The sequence below is a fragment of the Mustela putorius genome, unplaced genomic scaffold, assembly GCF_011764305.1.
Source record: "Mustela putorius furo isolate JIRA1106 unplaced genomic scaffold, ASM1176430v1.1 tig00003853_pilon_pilon_pilon, whole genome shotgun sequence".
NCBI classification, from domain to species: domain Eukaryota; kingdom Metazoa; phylum Chordata; class Mammalia; order Carnivora; family Mustelidae; genus Mustela; species Mustela putorius.
The window spans coordinates 6570924-6581897 of NW_025422005.1; the positions used below are offsets into that span (position 1 = coordinate 6570924).

Below are 10974 nucleotides of genomic sequence, written 5' to 3' on the forward strand. Positions count from 1 at the left end.
CGTCCCAGTGGGTCTGATACTTCCCACCGTGGCCTGGGGTCACGCCATCTCAGAAGTCGCTGGAGACACCTTCTTTCCCAGATGGCCCATGAGACTGTCTCGAGGGGCAGGATCAGGTCTTGTTAAGAGGGGCAGATATCATGCATTAAAAAAACTGAGCCTCGTACCCCGAGGTAGTGGGAATCTCTGTTGTGAGAAGCAGTTTTAGGCTCAAACACATTTAAAAGCTTTAGAAACCTCGCATGGAGCAGCCTGGAGCAGCCCAGAGCAGCCTGGAGCAGCCCGGAGCAGCCAGATCATTTCCTGAGTCCCCGGGGTATCTTCCAGGAGCCTCGATGTGTGACTCACACAGTGAACGCCCTATTGGGCCCATTTATCCCCTTCCCCTAATTTCTCCCAGGACAGAGTCACAGTTGATCTTCTCCACAAACAAGGAATAGCTTTCCTTCTATAAAAAATACAAAGAAGTTGGGCGCCTGGGTGGCTCAGTGGGTTAAGCCGATGCCTTCGGCTCCCGTCATGATCTCAGGCCCGCATCGGGCTCTCTGCTCAGCGGGGAGCCTGCTTCCTCCTTCTCTCTCTGCCTGCTTCTCTGCCTACTTGTGATCTCTGTCTGTCAAATAAATAAATAAAATCTTAAAAAAAAAAAAATACAAAGAAGTCTAAAACGTGGCATCCTCCCACGAAGATCCCGTTCTGGAACTGGAGAGACCTCAGAGTCCAGGAAACGGTGGCAGAACGCATCGTGTCGTGGGACGCTTGGCTTCGAGGTCCGGCTAGGAGCCCCCCCCCCGCCCCCACCAGAGGCTGTCCCGTCGATATTTGCCCTCGCTGGCTGAGCTGGGCACTGTGTGCAGTCACCTGCATTTACAGATGAGGAAACAGCTCTGGAGTGGTTAGAAAACTCTTCCAAACCCAGATCTAATGCCAGGGCTCATGCTCCTACCTTTGGCCAGAGAGTCCCTGCAAGCATTGAGTGCTTTTGGTATACACTGGAAAGATCGAGCACTGTGGACACCAGCATTTTTTCCCTCTGCTGCTCCCCTCCCCACCCAGGTCACAAACTCAGAAAGCCTCAAGTAAGGCAGACTTTTGGTCTAAGCTTGGGGAATTGGCCAAAGGAAAAAAAGAAAGAAGCTCCAGATTCTAATTAACTTTGCTTTTTAACTACAGATGAGCCACTTTTTGAATTAATGGGGGGTGAGAGTCTCAAAGATTAATGGAAATATGTGAAGATGGTAGAAAAGCAGGGGCCAGACGTTCCTGTAAGTAGACGCCCTCGTCTGAGCGCCTGGAGAGGAAAAGATCAAGGGGACAAAGCCATGAGGGGATTATATGAAGAACCAGGGAAACTATCTCCCCTTTGAGGAGGATTATTTTCCAGAGTCCTCCTGTTTTTCCTAAAAGAATTAAAAACATTTAGCTGTTTTTTTTTTCTTGTTAGTTGCCTCTTATACTGACTGTGGCATTCGTGTTCTCCACTCTGCTCCACATCTCATCTGCTCGCCCCTAAAAATCCTGTAGGGCAGGAGGAATAATTCTAGATTCCTGGCTGAGAACCCTCCCCCCCCCATCCACCCAAAGATAAAAGACCGGTTAACAGGATAAAAACAAATTAAATTACTAAAAGACGGGAGCCCCACAAAAAGAGGAGATTCAAAGATGTCACCCAAAGCAGGAAGCTTTATACTTTTTAGACAAAGAAACAATAAATGTATGAAGGATTGACAAAACAGGGGTTCGGGCTTGGGGTAGTAAACTGGTGAAGTAAGAAGGTTTGTTTTCGTGGCCTTCTTGGCCCTAAATTCCCCATCTGGCGATAAGGATGCCTTCTGTCCTGCTCACCCTCCCACCCCACCCCTGCCCTGTAGGGGGAGGTGTACCTTTCACAGAGGCGATTTATCTCCTGCTGTCCTACTGGGGACAGAGGAAGTTCAGAGTGTCCTTCCTGCGAGGCTATTTATCCAATACCTTTAATTCAAAACGATCAGTATGCCAAAGTGGCCTGTTTCGGGATGACCTGGTCTAAGCCCCTACAATGTGGGGCGCCCCACGTGAACAGGAAGAGGCCACCGGAATTCTAGGAAGGTTGGTGGTTGGGATATTGGTGGGCAGCGGGGAGCAGCTGACATTTCCTCGCTGTGAGCTTACCTGGAGGTGTCGGGAGAGAGGAGGAGTGACTCATGGAGCCGAGAAGCTTTTCTCTTCTGGAACTTGTTGATCTTAGCAAGGGGTTTCATGAGTAGGGGCAGAGGTTCATCTGGTTTCCTGCTTTGTGCCTGGAAACTTCACAAAGAGGGTCCAGTCTTTCTGGCTGTAGCAAGTAGGAAGGCGGGAATCTAATTTCTCTGTTTACGCTGATTTCTGAAGAGTGGGGAGACCTATTTAGGCACCAAACTCTTTTAATTTAGACCCTCATCTGTATCTCAGAAAGGATTTAACATACCTGAGCCCTGAATGAGGCAGGAATCGGGACACTTGGGTGTTTCTGCCCCGTTGAGCATACCAGTCCGTCTCTGTGCGTGTTTCCCATCTGTGAGAGCAAGCGCATTTGGAGCAATTACTGTATACACCTGTTCCAGATGTTCCACTCACCTTTTTTTTTTTTTAAAGATTTTATTTATTTATTTATTTGACAGAGATCATAAGTAGGCAGAGAGGCAGGCAGAGAGAGGGGGGAAGCAGGCTCCCCACTGAGCAGAGAGCCTGATGTGGAGCTCGATCCCAGGACCCTGAGCTCATGACCTGAGCCCAAGAGAGGCTTTAACCCACTGAGCCACCCAGCCACCCCCCCCCCACTCACCTGTCTTAATTCACCTCATTCTCCCAAATTACTGTGTGATGTGTCTTTCTGGATTTGTTAGTGCAATTTCAGTCTGTTGTTCTCATACGGGCAGGATGACTTTGGTGGCTTCTGCCATTTCAAAGAATGCTGGCTTTTCCTCTGGGTTCCAGAGGAACCAGTACCTGACGCTCCCAGCTTGAAATCATGTCTTTGGGTTCCACAGCTGATGAGGACCTTGCCTTTGTACTCTGCTTTCCATGCCGGAAAGAAAGGGACGTCTGCAGGACTGGGTCCCGACAGAGAAGGGCACACAGTGAGGATGGGGGAGTGGAACCTGGAAGACTGTCTGCCCACGTTGAATCTCTTCCCCCGCTTGGTGGCATGGGGTCATTATCCTTTCCTGGCTGGGGGTTTTGGGGGATGCTACCGACCCCCAGTCAGGATGGCTGTCAGAGAGAACTCCCGGCTCAGCCAGACTGTCTAAGTAAGATCTGGCTGTGACTTCTGATGGCTTCTGTCTCATCCTCATACTCCACCCTGGCCGCAGCACCCCTAGGCTCCCTGCCGGTGAGTCAAGGGCAGCTCAGCAGGAGGCTGGCCCTTTACCACCTGGACCTCCTTCGATGTTGCCTGGCTCCCCTTCCCAGCTGGGGGTGGGGAGGAGTGAAAGGCAAAGTAGCAGCAGCCCCGAGTGTGGCCCTGGCGTGGACGGGTGGCACCCTGGGTGGTTGCCACCAGGGCCCAGGCTCCGCCTTTTCCAGATGTCATCTGCCAAGTGCACAGCCACACTGGGTCGTGTGGGTGGCTGGGGGAGGTTCGGTGTGTGAATGTGTGCCATGGGTGTGTGTGTGTGTGTGTGTGTGTGGTCTCTGTGTCAGTGTCATCGTGTGTCAGTTTACGTAATTGTGTATGGGGTGTGTGTGTGTCCTCGTGAACGTGCATCCATGTGTGTCTGGGCGCGTGTGAGGGAGTGACTTGGCGCATGCCTGAGTGTGGAGTGTGTGTGTGTGAACGAGTATGGGAGTGTTTGTCTTTCTGAGTGTATGTGACATCGGGTTGGGATGCGGAGGGGGGTTTCCTCCTCCTGCCCTGAGATGTCAGGGATGCTGGACCCGTCCTGACAGGATTGATGGGTGCTGGTGGGGGACACAAAGGTCACAGAGGGTTTTGGGACCCCCCCAGGGCCCAGTCCTCTCATCTCAGGCTTCTTCACAATTCCTGGGGCTTAGGGCTGTTTTTCTCCTTTTCTCCCCTGGGGGCACAGGGCGATGGGGTGGGGGCGGGAGGCGGGGTACAGAGGGAGGCTGGGGGGGGTGCTCGAACGGATGGCCCCGCCCTGGGCGCCTGGCCTGGAACACTTGGTGCAGGCGGAGAGCGACTACCAGAGTGGTCGTCAGACCATTTCCGTCCACCCCGGGTCCGCCGCACCTGCTGGGACGCCAGGGGTGATTCTGCACTCGTACTCTTTCTCCTCTTGTGCTCCACCGTGGCAGAGTTTGAAGTCTAGAGCTGTGGAGCCTAAAGAACATTCTGAGGGACACGGGACACCGCAGGGCAAGAAGCACCGCAGTCCCGTATCAAACCAAGGTGGTTCCGAAGCTGGCCCTGACGCTGCGTGCGACCTGCGTGCGACCTGCGGGTCAACCGCTTGCCCTTGGAGCTTCGGGTTTGTCATTTACAGCCCGGGGTTGGGGGGGGGGGACAGCACCCACCTCGCCGGGGGATGCGCGGATTCCCTGGAGCGCTGCGCGAGGCGCAGGGTGGGGGCTTACTGCACCAACGCCCCGCCAGCGCGAACGGGGTTCATTGTCATGGATAGATATAGGAGCGAAGGCCCCCGGCAGACCTTTTACCTGCTGAATCCGACCTGTAAGGGGAACCCCGATGGAAAGGCAGGCCCAGCGGCTGGGGAACAGCTCGCACACCGGATGGGAGCCCAGACCCCGGGATGGCCAGTGACGCGGGTGACCTGGGCTCCAGATCAGTGACGGAGGTCCGGTGCCCCGTCGGTTCTGGTGACTCCCTGGGGACCCGGGCGGGGAGAGCGGTTTGGCGGACCACCAGCCCCCGCTCCCTTTGCAAATGGCACTTTCAGTTCTCCGGTTACCAGCCGGAGGGGGGCCAGGGCCAGCGTGCGCACGCCGCCCGGGGTCCCGCGGTGGCCGGGGCGCTCGCGGCTGCAGGCCCACGCCCCACCGGACCGGCGGACGGGAGCAGCGGGGGTCGGGGAGGAGTTGCAGCGGCATCTGCCGCGCTCCCCGCGGTCGCGGGTTCTCAGACACTCCGCCTGGCTGGGGCCGCGAGAATTTGCCGACGGTGCCCGCGGCGCGGCGGGCCCTGGCCCCGCCCCTGTCCCCGCCCCCACGACCGGCGCCCCGCCCCTGACCCCGCCCGCGCCGGCCCGCTGTCCGGGCCCCGCCCCGGGCCGCGCCCCTCCGCTGCTGTCCCGCTCGCCGGCTCCGCGCCGCGGGCCTGCCCTCAGGCCCCCGCGGGCTCGGCGCCGCCGCCGGGAGGCTCGCGGAGCTCCGGGACCCGCCCGCCGCGTCCCCTGGGCAACCGTCTCCCGGGAGATCGGGCCCCGCCCCCGGCACCGACACCCGGTACGGAGCCCACCTGTGCGGGCGTCTGCGGGGTCCCAGTGCCCCCCCTGCGCAGACCCGCCCCGCCCAGCGCCCGGCTTTGTCCGCCTGGGGCTGTCGGGGTCCAGGGGCGTGGGGGCTGGGGGAGGCGCGCGCGTCCCGGGGCGGACCGGACGCTGCCGGGGAGGCCGAGGCAGGGGGCCGCGCTCGCGTTGTGACTCCCGGGTGTGGGCTGGTTCATGCTCTCCCGATCCCCGTGCATCCCTTTTGTGCCTCCGGGGGGCGGGGATCCGGGGTGTCCCGCTGCCGCCCTTGATGGGATGAGCAGGGCCCTCAGCCGGGCTCCGGACGTGGACGCGCCTGTTCAGGGCAGGCTGTTTACTTGTCAGGGACCCAGCAGTTGCCGCGCGCATCCTCCCCTCCCCCTGTCCCCGATTCGGGACGGAGCATCCTGCGCCGTGTCGGTTCCTGGCGCTGCCTCCCAAGCTTTGCCCTTGAACCCAGAGGGCTAGAGGGCGGCCGACCCAGATCCCGAGGTCCTGGGCGGCAGGAGGGCCAGAGCCGAAGACGCACCTTCCTCCGGGAAGAGCCTTCTCCTCGGCCGCCCTCTTGTGAATTCTGCCCCAGCTCCCTGTTTCCTGACCTGAATTCCTGAGGACTAATTCCTTCTTGCTTTCCCTAACTCTTCCTTCTCTCGGCTCCATCATGTTTTCTGCTTTGTCTTTGCTCGTTTTGAAAGTGTTTTCTCTATAATCGTGTCTCATTTCCCCGTAACCGAACGGCTGGGTTTGTCCTCTTGTTAATAACTCCATTGGTCAGCAGTGGAAGTTCTTCTTCCGCGACCCCTCATTTCCCTTGCTCTCCTCCCCTGAATGCTGGGTGAAGAGACCATCCAAGCCCCCGTTCCTGGGCTCCGGCAGCAGGGTCCATCGGGTATCCTGCCTGGGATTCGGCTCTCAGCCGCGAGAATTTCAGCCCGGTCCCTGGGAACTGTATTCTTGGAAGGGACACCTTTTCCAACGGCTTCCCAGCAGTGGGCTTTTTACTTATGGCGAAGCAAATAATTTAGGCTTCTCTGCTCCTCAAGAGCCCTCCCCAGCCTTGCCCAGTGGGCTCCCGCTGTGGAGGTAGCCGTGCCCGGGGGCCTGTGGTTTGGAGAAAGGGGCGGGTCTTACTCGTAGCATCCAGCCTGCTGGGCTTCCGGAGCTCAGGTGTCTTCCTGTCTCTGGGGTCAGATTATTTACAGGAGTAGCGGGCAGTGGGGGGAAAGAAACTCCAGGGATGCAGTAGTGGGAGGCCCTTCTCTCCACACACCCGCCCTCTTCCCTCTCCTGCAAGCAGGGATGAATCTGCCTGTATGATGCAATTTAGTACTTAAATGGGGAACTCAAGTCCAGGAATCTGCTTTTCCTATCCCTTGAATGGAACTTGAACCCAGGCTTGACACAGACCATACACTTCGCCTTCAAAAAACCAAACAAAACCAACGAATAACTAAGAATGATCTGAGGTGTATACCTATATATTCCTGTGTCACGAAATGCTCCGCTTTGCTTCCGTACCACCAAAGGAGCTGGGGTGGCGGTGACCCGGGTGGTGAGAAGGGCCCATCAAGCAGAATGTGACTGGTTTGCAAAATGAGAGCCTAAATGAAACAGTTATTTTTGAGCTAAAGTCCTGTGAAGGAATGCATAGAAGTTTGGGGGAGACTTTCTCCTTTAAAAATTTCATTCATTCATTCATTCATTCTTTCCCCCCCCCCCCCCCAGACAGATCAGGAGCTCAGAGTGAGGCAGGGACGGAATGCTGCTCACTGATTCCAAAGCCTGTTTGATCTGCCAGCCAGAGGGGCCTTTGCTGCTGGTCTTTCTTGGACCATTCCAGAGAGGTAGGTTGGGTGAAGGAGACAGGTGTGTGGGAAAGAAGAAAAGACAGCTTAAGAATTTGAACAGACTCCATCCTCCCTGACCAGCCAGCCAAAGGAGAAGCTCTCTGACTCTGATCTAGGACTAGATCACACAGAGGAAGGGAATGACCCAGATGCGTGCTATGAGCCAAAACAAAGGGAAATGAACTAGACCTGGGCTGGCTCCCCAGGGGAGGGATACTGCTGTCTGTGAAGGGATGGGGGGGAGGCTCTGCTCCCAGGAACCCTGGGGCCTCATTACCAAGCTATTTGACTTGCTTCAGTCATGGTAGAGTTAGGCTGGCCTTTTTGGGGAGAGAAAAATGAAAACTTCCATCCAAAGGGAATGGAGTGAATTCTTACAATTTGGCATTGCTTCTCAAAGACTTCTTAGGCAGGGACATTCTGTCTCTCCAGAGAGTTGGCAGTCACTGTATCAGTAAGGCAGTGCTTGTTAGAACACCCTGGATGTTCGCTGGGAGATGGATGCAGTCCGTTCTTGGTGCAAATGAAGAAACTGAGGCCAGAGACAGATACTGGCCAAGCATTAGCTTTGCTGTCCGCATACTTGAGCAGCTCCTGTCATTTCTGATGGAAAGGAGCCCAGGCTTACAGCCTGGGGGCATCCTTGGAAGCTTCCCTCGCCCCTGCCCCCACCCCAACTTCATTTTCTCTAGATCTTCATCAGTACTTTCTGAACTTCTTTGTTAGTGTGGCTCTCTTTAAAAAGCTCAAGATATTAAAACAGAATTTTGACCTATAGAGTCGAAAAAAACGGAGTACCCTGTGGTCCAGGCAGAGACTGGCTTAGGATGTCCACTCAGCATCCTGTCCCATTTCCACCACCCTCTGAAGATCTTGGGGTTGCTTCTGTGGAACCCCAGAACTCTGGAACATAGTAAAAAAACATGGATTGTGTAGACCTCTGATGGGGGATTGGAGTTTCTTCTGTACATCTGTTTACCTATTTGCAGTATCTTGATTCTCTCTCTCTTTTTAAAAGATGTATTTGTTTGTTTGAGAGAGGGAGAGAGAGAATGCAGGCACAGGGGAAGGGACAGAGGGAGAGGGAGAATCCCAAGCAGACTCCGCGCAGAGCTTGGAGCCTGATGCAGGGCTCGATCGCATGACCCAGAGATCATGACCCAAGTCAAAACCAAGAGTCATATACTTAACTGACTGAGCCACCCAGAGGCCCCAACAGTATCTTGATTCTTGTTTCAGCAGATGTCTTTTAATAATTTTTAACCCTCATACTTTTGTATTTATTAAGAAATGCCCACTTACTGTTGAAAGTTTGCCCCCCAACTTGGCATAACCCACCATCCCCTAACCACCCCTGAGGGAACCACTGTTTCCTTGAAGGGGTATCCTCCCCCAAGTCCCCCAGAAAGCCTTCTATATGCCTATCTTTGGAAACTTGCTTTTTATGTATTGTTAAATGTTACTATGAACTTCCATGAAAATATGACTAATTGAATGCTTGTGTTTCGCCTGGCTCTGTTTCAAAAGCCCACTAAAATGAGAGTAAGGGATTAAAAAAAGGACAAAATCCTTAAGAAAACAGAAAAGGAAATGATGGAGGAGGAGGAGGCGTGAGCAAATACTTAGAGAAACAGAAAGCAGGTCGGTAAAAGAGATGTAAAACTTAAAGTCTTGAATGTCCTGTGTCATGGTAGAGGAAGGCAGGTGTGTTCAAGGACCCACCAAAGGCCCAAGAGTGGGAGCTACAGTGCTCCTGATGACCGACTGTGGGGTGGGCTGGAAGCAGGAAAATGGAAGGTGTGTGTCGGAGCAACAGACTCCTCTCTCAGCCCACATAGTCAGGTGGCTCCCTCCTCCATCCCAGCAGAAGATGCCTGTTTTCCCAGAGGCCTCGTTGAACCAGAGCAGCTCAGGCCTAAACTGGGGTGGTAGTAGGCATGGGATCAGTTGAATATAAGAGGCACTGTACTGAGAACAGAAAGATTCAGTCAAAGTTGGTATACTAAACAGTGAGACCTTTCCCTGCTTGGCTCCCAGAACATGGCAGCCTAATCTGTACCCCTCTCTGGTTGGGGCCTTGAAGAACTTCTCTCTGAGGAAATGGAGCTCACAAGAAAAAATGACCCTCAAAGACTAACACTGAAGGGACCCTCTTGGAAAGCTTTTTTGCTGCTTTGTTATTTCACAGTGATGCCTGCAAAGCAACTAGCCTTCAGCTGTGCACAGACAGCTCTGAGTGCCTCTCTTAAGTTTGAATGGACACCTGTGGATCATCCCACATAGAAGGATGTTCCTAGCATGAAAGACAGAGACCCAAATGAACAAAAAATGGGCCAGAAGTCATAAACATGGTTGAGAAACAGGAATACTCATGAAACAGTAGTAGGCTCTGGGATATAAAAACTGTGATGGTAGAGGTGCGTGGCTGGCTCAGTCCAGAGCATGTGACTCTTGATCTCAGAGTTGTGATTTTGAGCCCCATGTTGGATATAGAGATTGCTTAAAAATAATTTTTTTAAAAAATATTTTGTTTATTTGACAGAGATGGAGAGAGAGCACAAGCAGAGCTGCAGGGAGAGGGAGAATGAGCCTCTCTGCCGAGCAGGGAACCTGATGCGGGCCCTATGCCAGGACCCTGGGATCATTACCCGAGCAGAAGGCAGCCACTTAACTGACTGGGCCACCCAGGTGCCCCTAAAAACAAAATCTTAAAACAAAACAAAACAAAAAACCCCAGCAACTAATAGTAGAAGCAAAAATTTCAATAGAATAGAGCTAGAGGGCACCTGGGTGGCTCAGTTGGTTGAACGACTGCCTTCAGCTCAGGTCATGATACTCAAGTCCCAGGATCGAGTCCCACATCCGGCTCCCAGCTCCATGGGGAGTCTGCTTCTTCCTCTGACCTTCTCCCCTCTCATGCTCTCTCTCACTCTCTGTCTCTCTATCTCTCAAATAAGTAAATAAAATCTAAAAAATAAAATAAAAAAGAATAAAGCTAGAGATTGAAAAGTGAATTTCTACGAAATAAAACGAAAAGACTGAAGAGATGGAGAATAAGAAAGAAAATAGAAGAAAACTGGAGGATCAGTTCAGGACTCCTGCTCTCCACCTCAGAGGAACTCAAGACAGAGAGAAAAATGAAGAAAAGGAAGTTATCAAGCTATAGGAAAAAAATTCTAGAACTGAAGGAACTTCTGTATGAAGAGTATCTGAGTAGAACTCAACAATGAGTAATAGAAGTAATAGTAATAGTAATAGTAATACTACACAAAAGTAAAGTGTGTGCTACAGGACGTCATCATGAACTTTCAAAACTCCAGGGATAGAACTTGCCAAAAGCCAACAAAGAGAAAAGGGGCCGCATCTAGAAGATCAGATAAAAAATGGCACTCGACTTCACAGCACCAGAAGCCACAAGACAATGGAGCAACTCTTTCAAATTTCCAAGGGAAATTAATTCCCCGGGCGAGAATTCTGTAATTGTCATTCAGGCAAAATGATAGCATAAAGACACCTCTGTAGGTGTGAATGGTGTGAATTTTCCAAAGCTCTATGTGTGCACACGCACGCATGTACACACGCCTTTGTATCGCTATTCAAGGAAACTCGTGGAGACTGTGCCCTACGAAAATGAGAGTAAACTAAGAAAGCGGAACAAGTGATACAATATGTGATTGTCTTTTGTTCTTATTTGCCTCCGTTCCCAAATAGCTTTCAGT

General features: G+C 53.0%; 1 protein-coding gene and 1 long non-coding RNA gene across 10 annotated transcripts in view; one reads left to right on the top strand and one right to left on the bottom strand.

Moving 5' to 3' along the window:
• PIK3CD (phosphatidylinositol-4,5-bisphosphate 3-kinase catalytic subunit delta) overlaps positions 1-10974 on the top strand; it is a 64540-nt gene that overhangs the window by 29093 nt on the left and 24473 nt on the right. For 6 of the 9 annotated variants that reach the window (XM_045063698.1, XM_004768606.3, XM_004768607.3 and 3 more), the window contains exon 2: positions 7134-7252. The exons of 1 other annotated variant lie outside the window; for it this stretch is intronic. The gene's annotated coding sequence lies outside the window, so the exon portion shown is untranslated. Of the gene's footprint in view, positions 1-5264; positions 5386-7133; positions 7253-10974 lie in introns of those variants that run through there. 2 more of the 9 variants (XM_045063696.1, XM_013064593.2) reach the window with 2 other exon arrangements.
• Positions 969-3649, bottom strand: LOC106007414. Its single transcript, XR_001182140.2, has 3 exons — positions 2804-3649; positions 2447-2533; positions 969-2364 (listed from the first exon to the last, which is right to left on the bottom strand). It is a non-coding gene; the product is annotated as an uncharacterized LOC106007414 (long non-coding RNA).